The following is a 23628-nucleotide window of genomic DNA, read 5'->3' on the forward strand; positions in this document are numbered from 1 at the left end:
CACTGAATAGCAAACTATGGTCTCAGTTTCAGACTAAATTATCCATTATATCCTTATTTTTACGTAATCTTCACTTTTACCACATTGGCAACATGTCCGCTCCTGCTTCCATTTTCACCTGTCTCATCCTGGCGGAAATTGGACTTGCTCTCTGATTAGTGGTGTTTATGCACTCATCCAGTTCTGTCTTTCATTTCCCTCACCAAGAAATGATGCAGGAATCCATTTTATTACCAAATTATTGCGTTGTTTTTTTTATTTTTTTGTATGTGTTGCATATAAGTAAGTAATGGTGAACAGAAATCTGTCCACGCATGTGTGTGTGTTTGTACATTGATACCAGTCAATTAAACATATAGACGCTGTCCTTGGGTGAGCTTTCTGGGCTCCTCAAGCACCTCGCGTTGATTCAAGAAACACTACAGTTCTGTGTGTTAGATTCCCAGCTGTATAACTGGCTCCATCATGGAGGCCGTGTGCTGAAAGAGCGGGAGGGAAAAGTGGAGAAGTGGAGGAGGTAAAAAAAGATGGATGGAGGGAAATGGAGGATGGGGAAAAGAGACAACATGAGACAGAAACAGAGACCTAGAAAAGGGAAGAGAGAAGGAAAATACAACAAATGTATGAATTTGCCACCCAACAGTGCCATCTAGTGGCTTTATCTTTCCTGCATTTCTGCTTGTCTTTCTCTCTTTTTTTTATTGTTCCTCTCCTTCTCCCTGCAACACATCCCTCCATGTCCCACACAGTTTTCCTAGACGGGCAGGCTTGCACATGACACAGTGTTAATATGCATGCAGGGCCGTGCTCTGCACCCATTCAGCATGCTAAAGCAAAAATTACTTGTAATCTTCTCTGAGCCTTGCACAGAGACTAAAGAAGTTGCAAGTAAAAAGAATTAAAAAAAACCCCCAAAAAACACTTGTTTGTCCTGGCTGTCCTCTTACCCTTGTTTACTACTTCCCCACCATTCCTTTCGCTTTGTTTTTGTCTCATTCTTTTTCACCCCCACTCCCCCATCGTAGATTCTCTTCATCCAACTCTCCTCCAGAGCCCCCACCACCCAGACTGTAAACATCGGTGATGGATTACTAATTGTCCTGCTCTAGATGCATCGGGGTGTCGACAGCTGCAGGTGGGTGGACCGGGAATTTTTACTGAGAGTCTTTGTGCCTGAATATGAATCGCACAATCAGAATAAATAGCTGAGCTCTGAGAAATAAAAAAGTGGAAGAAAAAGAAAGTACTGTCATGTCCACACAACAGAATGAGCCATTAGCATGCTCCGGGGTCATCCATATTCTGCGGTAGCGACTGAAGATGATGAGATGCAGTGTGACGGTGCATGCTGACCTTCACACTGTCGTATGTCCTTGATGAAGCATTCTCACTTTGATACCTTACCCATTAGTTGTGCTTTGATAGCTGTAATTAGGCCCTTGGGGATCTGCTGCAATCTTCAAGCAATAACCCTTGTGTCCTGCAACGTCAAAGTAAAGTGAGGTTTTATGGCAAAGGTGGGTTTCTTAAGTGCTTTCTCCACAAATATATCCCTACTTTTGATGAAAACTGGCGGCAGTGTTGACACCATGCAGTGGGAGCAGAAGTGAAAGGAAATAGTTTCTTTAGATGCAGTTAATAACTGAATTAGATTGATCCATTTTAACTTTTTTCTTTTGTCTAGTAATTGTCAATACTTATTCCTTTTCACAACTGAAGATAACACCATTTTCTTTTGAATGTTAGAACATCATAAAAAAAGACTTGAGTGCTACACATATATTAATTAGGGTACAAGCAAAGTGATGCATAAAGTATTTATTTCTGTTAAAAGGGACTTTTAGCATAGAAATTGTATTTCCCCCCCACAATAGCCTGCAGAAGTTGGATAGTCCTCAAAAGGCCAATTTATTACCAGAATATTGATTGAAAGTTAAGTGGAAGGAAAAACTGTGGCTGGAAAAAGAAAAGATTACAGATTATTAGCTCAAAAGCTTTCTTCATTAATGTCATTTTCATCAATCTTTGGTATTAATCCACAGTTCTAACAAACTGTTTTGTTTTGTGTTGGCTGTGAGCGATAATTCTTAAAATGAAAATAATCAAATGCTTGAAATATATCACTCTGCATGTCATAAATCTGTTCTTATTTTTTTTTTTGTTTTTTCTTTTAGGAAGTATTTTTGTTGATATACCAATTTATTATGATGTACTTAGAATATAACCTAAGTAAGTTTCACAAACCTCACATGGCTGTTGGGACATTGACAAAATGTCGATTCTTCTAGGATTTAGCAAATGGAAATCATTTTGTTATCCTTAACTAAGACAAGCTAGGAAACATTTGACTTATTTTTAGTGACAGGAAGAGGAATGCACATTTTCTACAGCTAATTCACTACGAAAGCTTGTTTGTAATTTATTTATTTATTTATTTATCTTTTTTAATTAAATTTGAACCATTATTTCATACCTAATTTGCAAAACTAAGCCAATGCTAAGAAAGAACTTTCCTGAATACAAGGTACATTGTGAGTTTCAGTGCAATGCCTGAAGGCTTCTGGCAAAAATATTAAATATTTTTGGAGACAGTCTGATACTAAATTTATCCCTGTTCTGGACAAAATTGGCAACTCTCACTCCTCCAGACTTTCCATGTCTCACTGTCCTCAGATGAATCTCACTCCAAATAAGGACAAGAGGCATCCATGAGTCTGATTCACACCACAGTGTCAAATCACAAAGTCCCAAGGTCTAAACTCTGGATAAAGTTTCTCTTGTCTTTATAAATTGATGCAGCATAACCGGCCTTTAATATTCCCAAGGCGACACGTTTTACTGCTTCAGCACCAGTTGGGATACGAGTTGTAAAAATTGTTGTACAGTACAACCGTAATATCCATAAAATCTTAATGCCACACTAAAAACGAAGCTTGACTCAGCATGCTATCACTCACACACATCCCTTTATCACCACCTCCTCCTGCTTCCTGCCTCTTTCTGTCCGAGTGGTCACATCGGCCATCACTCAGCAGACATGATCCAATGAAGATCTTATCTGGGGAGGATTTGGTTCCCTGTGGAGGAAAGAGTTGATTACCTTAAGGAGTCACATATGCATCATTGATGCTATCAGGTTTTGCCTGGCTTTTTTAAATCTGTATTTGCATAACATGTCACTTTGTCTTATCTTTGCCTGCTTGCTTTGTATGCTCTGCTTCTGGCAGACTGGATGGTCCAGGAGTGGTGCCAAGTGTGCTTATTTAAAGCTTTCCAGCTCAGATTATCAAGAAGGAAATGTTTGCATACCTGAAATCTTGTTATTGATGGAAATTGCTCATTTCTCCCCAAAAGTTTCTTGAAAAATGTGTTAAGTTCACAAACTTTCCCCCAATGAAGTGGATGCCATGGATTCATAGATGATTGATTGATGGTGATATTGACTGATTTTGCCTGCGAAGAGAACCTCTGTCCTCCTCTGGCAGCTATTGAGCAGCACCGCTGCTCTGCAAATGTCATTCATAATTAAAACATACAAAAAAGATGATTTCAGCAACAAGGGTTCAGGCAGTGGCAGCCTAGTGGGCCAGATCTTCTCGACTTCTTTAGAGCTGTGAGGATTGATCTGATCTAGCATCACCCCACTTCCCAAAGAGGCACGAAAAAGTAGGATGAGGTAGGGAAGGTGAGCTGGGGTTGGTCCTCTGAGCAGACTGAATAATTCAAGCACACAAATTCCAACTCTGGCAGCTTCCATGCTGTTTTTCTTTTTTTTTTTTTTTTACTTTCTTCATGCGTGCTTGGTTAGACTAAAATATTATCTACTGCAAAATGCATATTTGTTTAATAAAATGGCACAGTTGTTTGCATTTGTACATGCATTTTATTCTGAATGACAATGTTTGTTTAAAATGAAAATTTATTAACTCAGTCGAGAGCAGAAAATATTGCTATTCCATACTTGGTGCGTGTCTTCCAACATGAAGACTGGATTGCATAGACTGCGTTAGTCATATGGGAATTTTGGAACCATAAGTCCTCAGACCTTCAGGCATGAAAACGTACACAGTATTGCAAAATAATTCATCATTTTTTATGTGATAGAACAAAGTGCATAATTATAAAATCAAATAAAAAATTCACATGCTATTTTTTTACTCTTTCTAAACTAAAATATCCTGATGTATCGAGTGCACTAAAGTTGATTCACTTCTCTTTACCTGAACTGAAGGAAAAATTATTGAAATCTACAATCTTCAATTGCCTTCAGATGTCCCTTAATTAATGAAAGGGGTCCTTTTATTCTTAATATAAATACAGGTGTTTTGTTAAGATCTTAGCTCTTCTTGTTAAAGAATATTAATGAATCAATGACATCATGAAGACCAAAGATCAGGGAGCAAGAAGTACCAACAGTTGGCAATGAAAGAAACATTACAATTTTGCTCCCCAATTCAACCAAGACTTACAGACTGTCAAGTGTGAAAATTCCTCAAGACTGCCACAACCTCAGTCTGGCAACCTCATCAAGGAATTATTTTCTACAGCAGGAACAAGCTAGTCAGGGTTAATAAAGAAGATACTTTTGCAAGGTCGACATATAAAGACCTACACTCATTTTAGTACTACTTTTTTCACTTTTTTTTTTTGTTTTCTCTATTCCATGAATCAAAACTTCATTTTTAAAAATTTTTTTTTTTTACAAAAATGACATGTTGGTAAAAATTACAGCAACTAAAGCACAACATTTCCCTTTCAAAATGTCATTGAGAAGTGGTGACAGCCTCCTTTTTTTTGAGTGAAGAATATCGATCAGATGTCGCAACGTTTTGAAGATCACACAATATTTTTTTTCTCCCTTTTTTTCCAAAAATCTTTTAGCTCTTCTATGTAACTTGTCAAAACAAATTGAACCAAAAGCAAACCCGTCTTTTCTTCTTGAGATGTCAAGCTGCCATAGTAAAATCTTTCCTATTGTTTACTGCTTACCAGCAGACCAAACCGAGGCAAAACAACTTGTCACCAATAATGTGGTTTTGTACACAGATTGGGCGTTGTGGTGACAAGTCATTTACTGAGTGTTGCCAGCGACGCGAGAGCTTTTGTTTCACAGCATTCTGATCTTGGTAATCAAGGAGAGAAGAACTCCAGGGTTTGTCACTTCTCTGAGATATTTCTTTCTGTGCAGCTGAAACACTCCTGAAGCTTCAAATTTAAGTGCCTCCAAAGTACAGTACACTGTTTGAGGAGGAGGGGGCTGGGGGGGTAAGTGAGCTATAATTGCCATCATCTTCACACTGGAGCCTTTCATTTCCCCTTGCAGTCCAGGAAATTCAACTTGACATTCTAAGACACATCAAGCACCCTTTAGACCCTCTGTTTTTATCTGCTGCCCTCTACTTTGTCTCTGTCCCTCTTATATAGTGTAGCCTTGTGCTACAAAAAGCATCCACTATTACATTTAGATTTTTATGGAAAAAGGGTTGGGAAGCGAAGAAGTTGTAGGGGCAAAGGTATCCGTGTGCAGATAGTCGCGCTTTTAACCATCCGACTAAATCTGACAAAAAAGCAGGTTAACTATTATCTTCTTTCCTACTGTTGTATGTGGATGTGTAGTTTTTTTTGTTTGTTTTTTGGGGACAGGGGTTGCTGCCTTTTCCTGTGTTACAAATGGACAAATGAGAATGGATGCACACACTGAATTTTGCGCACACACACAAACAGCCTCACTGCTCTGGTCACTACACCCCATGGGCCAAGCGATGAGTCAGTACCTTAATCGTATTTTCAGGGGATTGATGCCCAGTGAAGAGTTTTCTTACCACAGATAGGAAAAAAAGAAATAAGGACAGAAAGAAAGGAGTCCCTCTCATCACTAGAAAAAAGAAGGTGCAGCTATTGAACCTCTGCAACTGTTTCCCTGCAAATTCATTATTGTTCTCGCCGCTGAGAAGAGACGGCCTTATTATTCTCCTGTGCATAACAGGAACTCATAACGGGAGATTGCTCGCAGTGTTTATGGAGTTGGGATAATGCCTAGGTGCTTCTTGTCTTCACCTTTGGCACACTCCTTTCTCCCTTAATCCAATCATTTAGGTATTTGTGAGCTTATTTTCCTTGTTAGTATGTCTCACTCTGCTAGGAAGCAGAGGATGGTGGGAGTGTTGGCGATGGATGTTTGGGAAGGATTAATGAAGGGTTGTGAAGGTTGGGAATTTGACTAGTGAAACAAACATACTAAATCAAGTTGGATTTGCTCAATTTTTCATTTCTTTCAGTCTTACCCTCTGTACTCTGTCAACAAGGCATAAATTATTACACAAGCTGTTATCACAAAGAACTAAAGCTTGTACATGTAAGGATTTCAAAATGAAGCAGTGATACTTACTGAGGTTATTTTTTATGTATTATATGCTTGGGTTTTATATTTAGAGCTTCAAAAACAATGGTGAAGCCATTATAATTCCTCCCATCAAAGGAAGCTGCAAGTTAAAGGTAAAAGCTTTGTCTGTTCAGTCGAATGGACACTCCTGGCCCACGTTAGTCAATCACATCAATGCATTTAGGAATCTAGACATTTTCCATACATTTTGCTGAAAACATAGATCTGAATGGGAAAGAAAAAGTGACTTTGAACATAGCATTGTTGCATTAGCCAGATCTGGTGTTGAGTATTTTTTTTATACTGCTGATCTACTCCATATTTTATGTGTCTCTGTGGGTATATTTTATTTCTGAGATGGCAAGATGCTGGTCCACTTTGTGGACTAGCCAGGAAGCTACAGTTTCCTCTTCAGGCTATAATAAGTTAGACTGTGACTTTTAAGTTGGATGGTTTGATAAAACCAAAAAGAAATGGTGTGCTTTTACAGTTTTTGGAAGAAATTGCTGCCCATGTGTAACTTCCTTTCCAAAAATTTCTGAGTGTTGCACCAGAATAATTCAAAAGCAGGCCAGCACAAATGAAATATCCCTGGAGAAGACTGTTGTAATTTCTCCTTCTCATAAATAAACAAAGCCCCACTGATGTGTTGCAATGTTGCCATTCTCCATTTAAGCATTTTTTTTCTCACACATTTGGGAAAGAATACTTGTGTAGTCACTTATTTTCTGTAATAGTTCATTCTCTTAGAAATTATACTGATACTAGCACTTATCCCAGCAATCAATGGGACAGTTTTGGGATACATCCCAGAAAGCTGTCAATCCCTTGTGGGTCCAGCTATAGACTTATAAGGCAGATAATTACGTATGCACCAATTTAGGTTTTCCCCTAGCTATTGAACATGACTGTTTTACGGTGGTATAGCACAAAGACTAATTTTTCTTACCCAATTCTTGAAATGAGGAAGAGAACATGCTATTGCTACTGACCAGAAGCCCATAGCTACTATTGGAGTAACTTAAATGTAAAAAAACCTGAAAATGAAACAACCAAGTTTGGACATGTAACCAGGTTTGTTTTGCTCTCATACAAAGTAAGTAATGTTCGGCATTTATTTTAAGTTTTTTTTTTTGTTTTGTTTTGTTTTCTGTATATGTTCCAAAGTTTCCATTAAATATGGATGACACTGTAATTACAGCCTCCTTTTGAAAATAAACTCAATTGCTATCAAATTTAGTTCACCACTCGTGATACAACGTTATCCATAGTTACGTTATCCGAAGACTGGAATCTGAAGATGCACAGCTTTGCCTTTTAGTCCGTTCTTGTATAATACTGACCCCACGGCTTCTGCTCTTTGATGCAAAAGAAGAAAGCTAACCCTCCAGTGACAGCCTGTGTCTGATTGTCTCTTTGCAAAAAGACATTCCATCTAATTACAGTAATGGTACGGAGAAAACGCTTCCATCATCTCTTTAAAGTTGCCATCTCACCCAACAATGTTACAAAGCCATTGGAGGGATTTGCCTTGATGTCTCCTTTAAAGTCAGGATGCTGTTAGGAGTGTTACCTTTTGTGTATACACATACAGTAAGGTCAAAACCCTCCCCACTATGACACTTAAATGGAAATCACTGTAAAATGCTTGAGTGCTTTATAGCTACATGATGTTTCATGCAAGAACAGTCATCTCAAACAGGCATGGTTGTGAACACCCAACAAAGAAGTGGCTATAAAAGTCACCTTTATAGCCACCCACTTTCCACTTTGTCATCTGCTAATGAAGGCCAATAGCCCCAGAGCAAGCAACAGTCAATCTCAATAATGCAAGTTAATCTTGTTGGTTTAAGTGTGATTAGGTGCAGTGTGCTTCTGTCATGTCTGCAGGATAAAGATCTTGATACACTAGTATGGATACAATGATTACAATGGACTTTGTTATACCACCAGTTAGTCAGTTGAAACTGTTGTTACAGCAGTCATTGTTGATGGACTATTGATTTTGAAAAATTTGACTAACTTAAATGATTTTTTTAAAATATTTTCTATCTAGAAAATTAATGATCTGTAACTACATTTAAACTTGGGCGAAATTGTGAAGCGTCACAAAACAAAAGTGATGATAAAATAATTTAATAAACGTCATCTGTTCAGTGCGAGGGAGTGTAGGGCGCCAAGCTCATGACAGAAGCCAAGCTCTATTTTGTAATTTATTAGGTGAAAGTAATTGGGTGTAATCATGCCTAAGGAGGAGTGCAGTATATTTTCAGTGAACTGCACATAAAAACTCCCATCACTTTTTATTTATTCTTTTATTTTATTTTTAGCTGAAATTATGGGTTCAATTAATAGTTTCCAGTCTACATTTGTGCATTAAAAGCATAAATATCACAAATATATTTATGAACTGCTACTAACAGGAAAAAAAAAACAAAAAAAAAACATTAACAATGTTTATGGCTTGTTTGCCACAGTTGATAGATTAACAAACTCTCCTGTGACTATAGCATTTAAATTTCACTCTACAGGACCTGCAGTGAATTTACTAAATTTCTACAGAGAAAATAAAAATATAGTGGGTCAATCTGCACATCGACATCAAATATAGTACCAATGCTATGCACAGTTAAAACATATAGAGAAAATGACTGAATTCTACCAACTCAACCAAACAAATTTGAATAAATGTTACATCAACTAAGCTCCTCTTTCTGCTGTCTCCATATCTTAACCACCTTTACCTGTCATTTCGTCTGATCTGATTCAAACAGTAAACTCGTCCCTCTCATCCAGACTTTAAAAACAGCAGTTATCACACAACTAATAAAAGAACAATCTGGACAAGTTGCTACTGGAAAATTGTAGGTCAATAACTTATATTTTTAGCCACTCCAATTTTATCACTGAGACTTGATGATTTATCTTTTTGGATAAATTTGTTATGAGCTTTCAAGCCTTTTTTTATTATTAAACCCACAAATAGGGGTTGAGGAAGGTATGATGGCTCACAGGATATTCTCAAGTATCCAAGACAATGATGCAATTTAGCTATTAAGTGAGAGGAAAAAAATAAAGTGGGGTTGTGATATTATTTTCTTCATAGTCCTTTCTCTGTAATATCTCTATCTGCTGTGTAGTCTGTTCTTATCCTCTAAATAAGAAGCAGTGCCGAGGAAAAATTAGGGCACAGTCTTTAGCTAGGAATAAATATGAAACGTTTTTCAGTTCAGTGCCTCAACTGGTTTAGCACAATTCCATGGAGGTCGACTTGTAAATAATAACTTTGGACAGCTTCTGTATCTGCTTCTGTATTATGATAGCTTGCTAAAACCCGAGGTCACATTTATTCTCACATTTTTCAAAAAGATAATGGGGAAAGCAAAGCAGACACAGCTTGAGCACTTGCTATTGACTGAGCTCTTGCCATGCATGCAGAATGAATGTGGAGAGTTTATCTGTGTTTTTTTTTGTTTTTTTTTAAGGCTTCCACGCACTACTGCAGTTGAAACGGTCCATTAATACCGTGAGCCTCTCTCTGAGCATTTGCTCCTTTCAGAAAGCAGCCTGGAAGTTGTCCTTATCAGCAGCGCTATCAAACGTTCATCATGCAGTTTGACGAGGCACAAATTCTTGGAATTCTGCTAAAATGTTTCTTTTGTTTTGGTTTTTGTTTTTTAATCATCCATTTATTTATTGGTTTATTTGCGCACCGCAGTGGCAATTCAACAAGGGAGAGCATTAAACTCTCTGAATTCTCTTGAAAAAATAATCAGCCGAGCCGTGCAATAAAAACAACAAAGGCGAGCGTAATGAGCACAAGGCTTTCACACCGCCATTATCAGCCAGCACGGAGAGATGAGGGCCCTCGCACAATTACAAGTCCCACACTTATCTTGTCGAAGCAGATTCTGCAGAGGAAAGACGAGCTTGTGTGTGCATGTGTGTGTGTGTGTGGGAGGCAGAGTGCAGACCCAGGCCTTCTAAAGGACGCTCAATAAATGAACACCCTCTGATGGACCAATATTCTATAGAATTCCACATTCCAAACAGGAGGTCATAAAAGTTCTTAATATTTTGCTGCTTCCCGTCATGTAACTTTGAGATGTCATTATTTCAGACCTTGGCATGATGTATAGTTGGTCTTGTTAACCATTGTACAGTGCTGAAATGTCATGTAACCAAGATGGATTGGGTCATATGGCATTTATTAAAGCTGCAGCATCTGAGTTAAAGGGTAAACTCTCACTGAGGCACACATACGACTGCTCCTGGCCTTATTCTGTAATTGCTGTACATATCTGTTGGATATGATATCCAATTATAGCTCGTGATATACCAATTTATTCCCAAGGTTTGTGACTCATGAGAAAGCAGGCAAACTTGAAATTTGGTGAGCAGCAAATGAAGTGCAGTGTTTCTGCTTCTCTATTCTCTAGTTAAGTATTTGAGAAAGCTACCAATTTTTGTTCTATGGCAGCTTAATCCGGTCATTGGTTTTAGTAGGACTGGAGTTGTCGCCAAGCCACGACATCATTCCAAGATGACATGGTCTGGATTTCTAGACAGGGTGTCAAAAAATACAATTATATTATGATCAAGCATAAAATCATACATTAGCAAACATTCTTTAGTAGAAATGTCCTTTTCCAATTCATTTTAAATACTACTGCTGCTCTGACACTCATTTAAACCTAATCAGTATCAAATGAAGACAGTGATACAAGCGATGGCTTACTTTCACGTTTAGTTGCCCTTTTTCTGCCTCCTTTTTTTATATAAGTGTGGGTTTGGTGAATTATAAGGACTTCGGAGAAATTGTTCCTCCAGGTCTTGCACAGAACACTTGGGGATATTTGCAAAACTCAGCTATAGATATCTCATAGCTTCAGGGTGGAAGTTGCACCAGTCATGAAATGCTGCAGTGCCATTTGTTAGACAGCGAGGGACTAAACACTCTGTGGTTTGGGGAGGGCTGGATTGCTGGTGTTGCTTTAAGCCTTCCTCCCACACAGCATCTTGTAAATCTTTTGTACAGGTGGGAATTAGCAACATTAATATAGGGGACTCAGAGCAAATCTCTTTCAAGGCAGCATAAATGTAGCCCTAAGTGGTACCTACACTTGGTGGTGGCACAAAAATAAGCATTTGTGGTTGATTTTGTTTGTCGTACTTTGCCCTTCATAGGTCCGTGTTTAAATGGCCTTTTTATTTTCTTTTTTGAGTCAACTTTTAACAAAAGCTCATTAACAAGCCCAAAGGGCGGTCACTCCGTTGTCTTGGCAGAAGTGACAGATTGTTGTTGCATGCCACGCCTGACCTCGTCACAATTTTCCTGTGGGCTGACTCATTACAGTCTGTGAACTGGCTCATCACTTCTGTCATCTGCAAACTTTCAGCTGTGAAAGAACAAATGCCACAGACTTATTTGCACATCTCATAGACACTTCATAAAGACAATATGGTACATGACGCAGGAGAGAGGAGAGTTATTGCTTCAAGTGATAGGTTGGTGTCCCTTCAAACCAAACGATCACTTCCCTACATTGCCATCTTACAACAGCCAATTTAGTAATCAGCATCCTTTATCCTAAGATGTTTCTATATTCTGGCAAGTAATTCACTCACCAGTATTCACACAATCGCATAATGCTCCTTGGCATTATGTGAAAGCCTACTGCGATGAAACGGGACTGGAAGTAGCTCATTGAGTTTTGTAGGGTAATACAAATACAATCTTACACTGGAGGTCCAATAAGTTGGCATAGATTAAAAACTATTTTCTGAAGCATCAAAATCCAAGGATTCTGTAAATGACAAGCTGTTCAAAGGCAGAACAGTCAATCATTTGTGCTGCTATAGCTCCAGGCTGTCATTACACATCATAGTAAAGTCTTATGATATATAATTCTTCTTTGCATGTTTGTAGCTTTGAGGGTGCAGAATGTTTTTGCAACAGATATGATGGCAAAACATCCCACGAGAGATGCTTTAGTAAGTTTGGGGGATTTTCATCCTCACAAAATCTTAACCTTTGAAAATGGATTCAATAAACTCTATGTTGTAGTAGGAAGTAATGCAATATTAAAGTTCCACAATATTTATTTCCAAAGTTAAGTTTCTCATAAACTGCTATCAGCCTGCAAGTTGGTCCGAAATCGTTAGGTGTAATTTGTCAAAGGCACTGGGTAATAATGATACTTGTAGGTGTGTTAGAAAAAATACTCAGTCAAAACAAATCATCTTGTTTAATACATCTTTATTTTTTTTAGAAAGGAAACTAAGTGGGATGGTTTAAATGATAAACAGACTAACTATAGTGCTTTTTATGTCATACTGACTAGTGATAGTGCTTCACTCTAGAACCTGGAGGTGGGAATATTAATATCATAGTTTCTCAGCTCTACCATAAAAAAGGTTTTGTAAATATTTAAAAGTTCAAATATTTTTTTTTGCAATTTTATTCTGTTTATCATGTAAGAATGTTATAAAAGTACTATGTAGGCACCTATGATCTCAATCTAAATTATGTCTTAGGTTTTAATAAATAACCACAAATACACCTAAGCATCAAATGTTTGATATCATACATAAATAATAAATAATGGTGTTGTGTCAAGAGCCCTTTATTTACACTGTATCAGTACCAAAATAGTACTGCAGCCACATTCACCCATTTATACTTTAAGCACTGATACACAGATGAGTTAGTAATGTTTCTTTTCTAGGGGCACATTGATATTTGACAGGAAGAGGCTACAATCTAGCCTAGTGCAACATGGTGATTGCTTGATTACTACACATACTTGACATATATTGCTTTGTGGACTAAAAATTAGCTTAATTTTATTATCTTCAGAGATGCTTGTGGGGGAGAATTAAGTTTGGTAAACTTTAAAACTTTGTGCGCTCTAAAAATCTTAATTGATAAATAAAAGGAAATCCTTAGTTTCTCCTTAATACTCCTATAAAATCTTGCCTTGGAAACTGAGCTGGAGGTATCGTTATACCTCTAATGTTTACAGCACTACCGGGTAGAGATGTTGGAAAACCCTTTGACGTCCCTTCTTTGGCACTTGCAGATTGACAGTTTTAATTCCACTGCCAGAGAGTGGAAATATCATAAATGACCCAACACGGGCGCTTGCTGCTGATGGTCATTATCAGAGGACTCTGTGTCAAAGCCATTATACATGCCCCCACAAAAATACACACAAATCAACCTCTGATGGCGTGCCAAGGTTCCTGCTACCACTAAAGGCTTGAGGGGAGGTTTCCCTTTTCATTGGCTTTTTGTTTTTTTGTGTGTGTTTTGTACGACCAGAATTGGTTGAAAGATTCAGATTTCATATGCTGTCACTCATGTTGTGCCTGATTTGCATGACAGGTGAGTTTTTGAGCTTGCTGAGCAGTTGATGCAAATCAACAGGGAGGAAATTTCCAGGCTTTAGAAGATTGCCCCCGTGGAGCAGAAAAGCAATCATTAAGAATTAGAAAAGAGAGGTGGATGAGGGGAAAATAGTTCAGGGGAAAGGGGAATAAATTTAATGGCAAGTCAATAGTTATTGATTTCTATGTAAATTTCCACACACCAGTTGATGGCATGTTCATTCGTGACGCAATCAGGACCCAAAGTAAAGCTTAAACAGATCAGAGATGATATCTGCTGCTCGGTGTGGCTAATATTCCTCACCATTATGCACTGCTCATTGGCCTGCTACCTCTGACCGCTATCGTTCACCGGTGTTGGTCCTTTTCTCATTCATTTTTCTCTGTCATTCTCTCCCTCCCCTTTGTGTTTCTGCCAAGCAGTCAAATGGATGTTGGCATATTTTAAAGCCCTGTTGTCCAACTCTCTCTCATGCGGCAGCCAACTCCGTGGCTCAGCAGAGTGCGGCTTGGCAGCCGACGAGATGAGGACACTAAAGCAATTAGCGCAGCCACCAACAGCCGCTTGTAGAGCGAAGCATTTGTTCTCTTCACAAGTCAAATAGAAAGTATTATTTATATCCAAAGGTCAGCACCCTCCCTGTCACAGGATTTCGTATCTGCTAACGTTGGGACGTTTACACTGTGGTCACACAGGAGGCAGAGTGATGTTAAAAGATGAGGGCAATGCTGTCTCCTCTGAATATGCACACCAGCACAGAAGGAGTCTGAGGCAGGGCGGTGCTTAGATGTCAGGGTTTCTAGATCTTCCCTCAGTCACACATGCAAGCAGACATGCAGCACACAGCCAAGCAAAGAGGCTGGACAAAGCAGCACGCCGTCCAAGGCAGTGGAGTATGACAATCTCGCAGGGGATGACCGCCCCTGCTGTCAGAAAAGATGACCCTCATCTCACAGTCTTTGTTCGGAACAAGAAAGGAGGCAAAGCAGACAGAAACGACAGTAGAAAGCATGAGGAAAATGTTCCGTCAAGATACTTGGTAGAAGCAGATGGTGGATGTTAGGCACTGAAGCTTTTTGGGAGACAGGTGATGCAGTTTTATTACATTCTATGTGCTATTTCAATTTAATAAAAAATCCAATGAAAACAATAGATGTCAAAGTAGTAATTCTCACAATCCTGCTAAATCGATAAGTTATTGAGACATAAAGCGAAGGAAATACATTTCCTTCACTAATCTACCTGTGCAACAAAGTTCAGTTGTCTTACTTTATTGAGATCCTTTAGCTAATGCCACAGCTTGCAGAGAAGTGACGCAGACTCAAAATGTACCTGCCTCTACATTTACTTAGTCACATGTTTCCTTTAGCTGATAAAAGCTGGTCAATAAAATGCTCCTTGTGGTGTTAATCCAAATGGACACAAAGTTAACCTTTTATTATGAAATCATCCAGTGGAAATTCATAGTTTATTACACAACTGTTTAACTTTTAGTGTATGTCTGTTAATAAAAAAAGCAGCCTATTTTATCTTGAAAGTATAGATTATAGCGCACAGATTGGTATGGTAAATTTGAACAATCTCAAAATGGTGTTGAGTTCAGGATCAGCTTTTATCTTTGAACATCTTGATATGAAAATGCCTGAGCCTCTTGGGATATTCTGGCTTATTACTTAAACGCCTTTCTGACATTAAATGACTGCTTCAAGCTTTGGCCTCTTCATTATTAATCAGATGGAAAGAAGTGAAGCAGACTTCAGACTTTTTACATTTTTTGGTCAAAATAAAATATAGTATCTTACTATTTTATGTTGTGCTCTATGGAACAAATTGCATGTATTTGACTGTATAAAAAACTACATCAATCCCTAGTTTGCACCTATCTTACACTGGTTTAACATTACTGTAGAACAGCCAGACCATGATATGATTGTAGATATTGAATGACATGATGTATGACCAGTAATTTTTTGTTATTTTATTATATAAATATTTGCAATAGCATGTTTTTTCTCAGTGTCGAGGCTAAATGTATGTTTTAGTGCAAATGTCATTGTTGGGTCAAACCAGGTTTTTGTTGATAGAACTCAACAGCAATATTAAGTTGGTATCATAATCACATCAATGATACCGGTATTATGAGAAAAGTGAGACTTGCACAGTCATGCATGGCTACGTAAAATATCATTTTCCTTATTCTTGCAATCAAGAATAAAATCTGCTTCCAAATTAGCAGGTCTGGTTTTAAGAAAGCTGTCATAATGCAGCTTTAATAGCTATAACAGTGCATATATCACACTCATGTAATGTGATCACTGGAACTGCTTTCCTTTAACCTCATTTTGTCATTTTCGGACCTCCCACTGTTCTGAACAACCTGAAGCTTTCACAACATTTTGCTTCGTCAGGAGCAAACAGTTCCACAGCTGCATGCATTCCATCACAAACACTCCCTCTGCATGATGCTTGAGCTGCTTTGATAATTTGGTCACAAAAAAAAAAAAAAAACATGCAATCAATGTTCTTCTCCTCACTGGTTTTGTAAACCCTCACTCTTGTTCACCTTAACTTCTAAGTTAGAATTAGAGGGTTATGTCACTGCCAAAATAATAAAAAATAACATATATTGGTGAAAACAAATACATACATCTCAGTATAATTTATTTAAAATAATGGAAATTTATAGTCATATTTTGCAATACAAGTGGTTGATCTATTTGTTGGATTCAGTGTTCCATCTATTATAGTTTTAAGTTCTCATCTCAGATGGGGTTTGTTTGAGTTCATTGCACTCGCTTTGTGTTGCCAATATACACCCTCTGTGGACTTGCAGAAGTTTTAGACCAAGCAATAGAATAGGGAAGAAAGGACATATAAGTGACTTTGAATGTGCCAAACAGACCGGTCTGACTATTCCAGTCAATTGTCCTGGGCCCATGGTAGGAGAAAACAGGCAGAAATGGGCCATCAAACGATACAGTTATTGGCAGATATATACATGCTTTCTGGGTATCCCTGTTGTGAAAACTGTAGGCTAAATTTTTAACTCTCATAAAACTTTTTTTTTTTTTTAAATCTAAATTGTCCTTGGAAAAGTGTGCATTTGACACGTCTTCTGACTTTGAATTCATTTGGCTCACTTCAGCAAAGTTTAAAATCCTGCTTTTATACAGAAACTGAATTTGTTGGTGCCGTCAGATCAGAGGGTACAGAGAGGAGCGGTCTAGCTAAGTTACGTAGGTGTCAACAGTTGGGGTGCTCCCACTCGATAAATATCTAAGACGTTATTGTCTTAGTCAGGCGTCTCACATTCAGTTGGGCTATAACCACATCATTTCATCCCTGGAAACAAAAGTTGTTGAGTCTTTAAGTAGATAGGTTAGCAGAACACCACACCAGCTACCACTCCAGTCAGCCAAGAGCAATAAACTCTTGATACAATTAATTTAGCAGTTAGCAAATATAGTGCTAATACATATGATTAAAATGCAAAAGCATTAGATAGGAAGGTATTTGGTCTTACTACCTAGTCTGACCTTAAGTGTTACTGGATTTTTAAGTTATTTGTGTCTTAACTTTAAAATCGCTTGTTTCCCTTGCATGCATGTGAGTGCAATATTTACAACAGCTATTTATTAAAACCGGTTAAAACTCTGGAGCATCAGCTCCCAATACAATTGTGATTTATGATAAGCAAGCAAAGGGCCTCAGGCCTGCCACAGCAGTCAATATCGGCAATATTGCCTCATTTGCAGTACCTGTCAAAGTGACTTACACTCATGCTCACACACGCATACCAGAGCACACCTCCCCCCACTGTCAAAGGAAATTGGGTGCATGTGCTCTAAACCCTATAAATGAGCTTCCTATTGTTTTTATTATTGACATATTGTCTGACTTGGGAAAGAAGGGACATAATCAGTCCACCCATCATCTGGGGGTAGGGAACAAAAAAAACCCAAAAACTGATACTGTGAGAGACAGAGACAGAGACAGACAGACAGGACAAAGACGACAGCAAGGTTGAGAAAGTCTGGCAGGCAAAAGAAAGATACAGAGGAAATGTGGGAAATGAGAGGAAGAAGGTGAAGCAAACACAAAGACAGTCATAGGGATCGACTTCATGCCCTGAACTTAGCTGTCACCACCCCCACCTCCTCCATCGCAGCTTCTTGTCACTCAAAGCTGATGACAACCCCCATCCTGTCTCCACCATCCATCACCTCAATCACACAAGCGCCCGATACTGTCATCAGACGCTGAGCACACCACTACATTGCCATGTGAGTGTATTTATTTCTGTGTACCTGATTGGGTATGTGACCCCTTGCTGGGGAAAGAGTGATTGTGTGCAAATGCCTGATTGTGTCTCTGCAATCTGACAAGGGAAGCTTGTTGAGAAGAGTCTGTGCGACTGTCGGCCTATCTGACGAGCTCCCATTCTGAGGAAAGCCGATGGATTAGGCCGAGCCAACAAATACACCGTCGCAAATCTCTGTTGCTTACACCAGGACAGCACAAACTTCAATCTCTACGCAGCGTTGAATACAAATTACGACCTGTAAAGTGGTATCAAAGCTCTTCTGGAGGATTTCAGCTACAGCACTGGCTCTTTGCTTCTTGATTCGAAGCAGCGGTTATGTTTTGCCAGATCAAATGGGGTTATATTAATATCTAATACACTTTTTGTGGTTGAATTGATGGCTTTTTCTTTGTTTTTACATTTTTCTCATTTATTGGATTATATGTTACTTTTTAAAAACTGTTAAGTGTACTGGCCAAGAGGTTGCCCAGATTACTTTCTTTCATAAATTAGATTTTTCCCCTACAAGGTCTGTGGAAAATATCATCAGCAAAGGGTATTTATAATTCTAATTCATTTGCAAAGGATAAGGTGCCATAGATCTGTGACGGATTGGCCTTCGTTGATTTATGTAAAAGTTTGCATTTCACTAAGTGTGTATTGTCGTCATGCAATATCTAATAATACCTATTTATTTTATGATAAAATGTAGTTTTAGATTAACTAAAATTGAAAAATGTGGGAAAAAATGGGATGTTGCCAGTTAATTTCCCTTTTGAATACCAGTTTGAAATTGTCACACCCTTTGTTTTGTGAAAAACGAAACAAAGAAATTATTGAATGCACAAAACAGGTCTGTTTGCCTCTGAATTTAGAGTGCAGGATGGTCATTTTGAGTTACTCTACACCATTAAAGAAAATGCTCTAATTTTCCATGCAAGCCTTTTTTTCTGTTGCTAATGCATTTGTGCATCATGTGATTGCAGAGCTTGAGACCAGTGAAGTGGCTGGTTGCTATCGTCCCTCCAATTTTGTTCCATTTCTGCCTGCCTTCTTGCACTTTCTTTTGCTGCACATACATAAAACAAAGTATTGGCTTTGGACGGAACGGTACAAAACCAATACTTCACTTGTTCCCAGAACTTATGTGCATGTGTCCCTGTGCATGGAGCAGAGCACTCTGTGCCATATTCTGCTGGGTGAGAGAATAAACCCACATCCCTGGGGGCATTTAAGTCAAGCTGGATCATCAAAATTTTCTTTGACACCTTTCAACTCGTACATTTTGTTTTTCATTTTATTTTTTTTTATTTGACAAAATCATCAAATACATTTGTTGCATCAGAATCAACCAGTAAACATCTTTGTTTTAAAATGGTCATCCAAATGATTTTTTTTCTCCCCTTAAATTTGAATAATGTTTTTTTGTTCCGACAACAATTGATTTATTTCCTAAAAACTTTAAAATACATATTCTGATCCTTTTGGTATTTGCAGTTCATGCAGTAGCTTAATAAATAAATTACTGATCTTAAATGGGAGGTGCAATTATCATAGAACTATTTTGTGACATTTCCATATTTGTATGGATCGTTTGAGTGGTTAGCTCTACTCAATGGACCAATAGTTGGATGTGTCACTGGCCTCATTCTGTTGCTCCTTCCACCTGTTCTCCATTGTTTTCTGGCCTCACTGAAACTTATGAACATATTGAGAGAATTGCCCTTTTCTGTCTGTGCATGGTGTGTCACTTTTCTGTCATGGATTTGTTCATTACCTTTCATTATGTCTAGTCAGAGGACACAAGAGGTGACAAGGAGGAGACAAGTGGCTTCCTGCGTGTGCATCAGTGTGCTTACATATAGACAATGATGTGCAGGATTATGGTTACCCTTTAGTTTTGACCAGTTTGAAATGATTAATTTGCTCCTATGTTTGTAGCTGGAGGGCAGATGCAAGCGGAGGAAACTTATAATTGCCTCGGTACTACATACCCTTCTCAATGTCAAGCCTCTATTCAATGATGGCTAATCTAGTAGGGATTCAAACAGAGAGCTGATGTTGAAAAATAGGAGGTCACAACTTCCCTTCAGTGGCTAAGCTAGAGTTTTCACTAGGGGGCCAAGGTTTTTCTTCTTCCTTATTTGGGTAGATTGCATTGGCTTGAAAATCGCTAACTACTGTACAGGAATGATCTCGTCCCTGTACATGTCAATCTTTCCTTGAAGCTCCACTTCTGCTTTCTTCTACTGATTTTGTTTCTGTTATCAACAGTCTTGAAAACTGAAAGCAGGACTACTTGTTGCACTACACAGAGGGTGATATATTTCAAATTGTTGTTTCTCTAAATTGCTGTCATAGCAACTATTTTCTCAGAATTGTTAATATTGCATAAAGATCTATACATAATGTCTTTTAATTACTTTATGATATAATATATAATACTTGACAAGAGTCCTGCATACAGTCCTTACAAACTCCACAAGGAAAGCATAACACTGATTGCTAAATAAACAGTTGTCTGTAACTACCCTAGGCATCTCAGGAAAGTTGAGTGGAAGGAAAAATGTGGTAGAAAGAACTGTGCATGCAAGAAGGAATGTTTTGTGGAATGCACTAATACCTTCAGTAATGAACTAAACATCTTATTTTGCTACTGACTGTTGTTTGATATATACTATATATATACTGGATGAATGAAGTCTGAAGAAAGAGGGGATGAAAACTATTGGCAGGACAGCTGGTATGATTGTCTTGGTCAGTACACCACAGATGGCATGTCCAAACTAACCCCACAAGTGTTCAATAGGGTTGACATCAGGACTGCAGGCAGATCATTCTGACTCTATTTGCAAATTTTGGAGTTACTTTCTGAAAATCCCCTCTCTGTGGGGTAAGTATTGTCAATTTTAAGGATGCCACTCAGTCTCTGAGAGTAGAGATGTGGGACTGCCACTGGTTGCCGAATCTCATCTCTGGCTCTGCATTTAGATTGTTTTTGCTGGTAACTCCTTGTTTTGCTCATGTTGCTGCCCACACCTTCACACCGCCTTAACCAAAACCTGTGTAGCCTTGTTAGGATTTTGGAATATATTTTATTTTGTTCACTCCACAAAAGCATTTTCCTGAAAAAAATTGGAATAATTTTCAAAAGTGCAGATTTCATAGCTAACTAGTTGTTAGAAAACAAACAAAAGAAAAAAACACCCACCAGACTCAGGACTAGCTGACCATATTTTACTAGAAAGTGCTGCATTGACTTTCTTCTTGATATTTAATGACTATGTTAATGTTTCATGACAGCTACGTTGTAACAACTGGATGTTGGTGACGAAAACAAGATCGCTGCCCTAAAAAGCACCAGTCTGACTATTATTTTTTTTTTCTTGATTCTTTAAATCATACCAACCATTTGAATTACAAATTTATTGTACTGACAAGAATGCGTTTTAGGAAAAAAATATTCCGGTCCTTTGTTGTATAATACGTTTCATCTGGGTTCAGCCTCTGTCACATCTCCAAAGCGGCAGTAATTAAGAACAAAAACAACATAAATAATACCCCCGACACAAATTGCGCCCATCCTTAACCATGCCATTTTATCCTCGTCTTGTTGCGCTCCTCGTGTGCAATCCTCGTCCTCATTTGCATTTTAATTCCTGTGCCCCTGCAGCTCAGCATGCCTAATCCCGCGGTAACCTAAATGAGGCCTGTGTTCTCGACTAAACAGTGTCTGTTCCTGTCTCAGCCTCACCACCTCACCCAGAAACCCTCCCATCCTCCATCAATGAATTTACCTCCTTCCCTCCACCCCACACACACACACACACACATGTGAATGCATTTGAGCAATGCAATTGTGAACACACTGACACATTTATCAAAAGGTTTGAAATCTTAATCTGTTTCTTGAGTGCACCTCACAACTTTGTTAATTTTGTCCCCACAGCATGATCCTGGGAAAGGAAAGATAGCCAATTAAATAAATCTTCACACCTTGAGTATATCCTATGCAAATACTCATAGAGCAGAAGGAACTGGGTGACAAATTCTGGCTCTTAGCTCTTCCTCTCCCCTCTACCTTTGGTAAAAAGGTGCTTAGATGGAAAGAGGATTACAGCTCGCCTGCCCACCTGAGACGCCTGTTGGGGGCTTTATTGTGTTTGTGCGTGAAAATCCCTTTTGCTAAAGTGCTGACGAGTCATGGCAAAAAGCCAAGACCGAGTGAGAGAAATTCAAATTGTGCTTTTGGTGAGTGCATCCTGATTGTATTTAGATGGAGCTTGACACAGCAGCTGTTTGTTTAGGAGCATGCATTTGTGCACTGTAAGATGCTCCCATGGTTTCTATTCATCCCTAGGTGGGAGGTGCATTTGTCACCAACACCAGCTGCCTGGGATGTTCCCTCCTACCATTTTTTATTTAGTAACCTCCACAAACATTTGCATATTTTCCCTCGTTAAAGACCACTATTTTTGTTCTCCAAGTCTGTATTGATTTAGACAAATTTCACCCCTTATGAATAAAAAGTTTGGATAAACTTGCACCAATCCAATGTGTGATCACATGTAAGAAATATTAAATGTTGTGGTTGATGGTAAAATGTAATGAGTGTACAGAAATTGTTATTCAGCTCTTGACGTACCACTATAGTGTCCTATTTTTTCCTGATATCTTCATATTGTATGTTTTTTGTAGCCTTCTACTGACATATTTTTTTTATAATTATATATCTACACTTTGCAACGTCTCTGCAAATCAAGACTTCAGCTGAAGTATGCCAATATCAAGGACATTTTAGTTTTGAAACTTTTTATTAGATTCTTGTTTGGCATGCACTGTATCAAGAAAACTGAATGCTGAAACATATGCAAAGCCCTCCATGAATGTATTTAAGGGTCTCTCCTCCTTGGACACACTTGCATACATTTTATCATCTTTTTGTTTTTGTTTTTTAAACATTGCCAACACCTTGAGCTTTCCAGCTTTTGCATCTGCAAAGATCCGTGTTGTACCTGTAGGCCAGCTACAGAACAAATCCTTCTACAGTCACTGGAGTGCAACAGTGGCATTCTGTCATTACATAACACGCGCTTCATTAATTAAATTTAGATTTCATTAAAACTATTTGATCTTTCAGACCAAACACCTGTCATTCGCCTGGCAATATGGTTGCATGTCAGCATGCTGGGAGGCATGTGATGGGCACTCTGTTAATATTTTGATTGCAGATTTAACCTTTTGGCAGCCATAAAATGAAAGCTTGTGTGGTCGAGTCTATTTTCACCCTAGGTCGTTATGCTTTGGAGCATCAGGGTAATGCGCCAATGTTTAAACTAGACATCCACCCACATAGTCTACTAAGAAGGAAAAAAGAGAGAGCATGTTTTTTCTTTATTTTGTCCCTTCAGATAAAGTACAAGACATACAAGTAGAGACAGAGATGAAACCTCATTTGCAGTTCCTATTATAGCCCTGTTTATCTTTACACCCACCGCCACACACGCTGTCATCCGCTCACTGTCATTCTGTCAGTCTTCCTGTTTGACACAT

General features: G+C 38.4%; 1 long non-coding RNA gene across 2 annotated transcripts in view; it reads left to right on the forward strand.

The window, feature by feature from the left end:
• Positions 1-23628, forward strand: part of LOC122827174 — a 47022-nt gene that overhangs the window by 10206 nt on the left and 13188 nt on the right. Inside the window, exon 4 of one of the 2 annotated variants that reach the window (XR_006369980.1) lies at positions 1026-1128. The exons of the other annotated variant lie outside the window; for it this stretch is intronic. This is a non-coding gene — a long non-coding RNA (uncharacterized LOC122827174). Of the gene's footprint in view, positions 1-1025; positions 1129-23628 lie in introns of those variants that run through there. 2 annotated transcript variants of the gene reach the window in all.

This window comes from Gambusia affinis, linkage group LG24 (genome assembly GCF_019740435.1).
Source record: "Gambusia affinis linkage group LG24, SWU_Gaff_1.0, whole genome shotgun sequence".
Taxonomy (NCBI): domain Eukaryota; kingdom Metazoa; phylum Chordata; class Actinopteri; order Cyprinodontiformes; family Poeciliidae; genus Gambusia; species Gambusia affinis.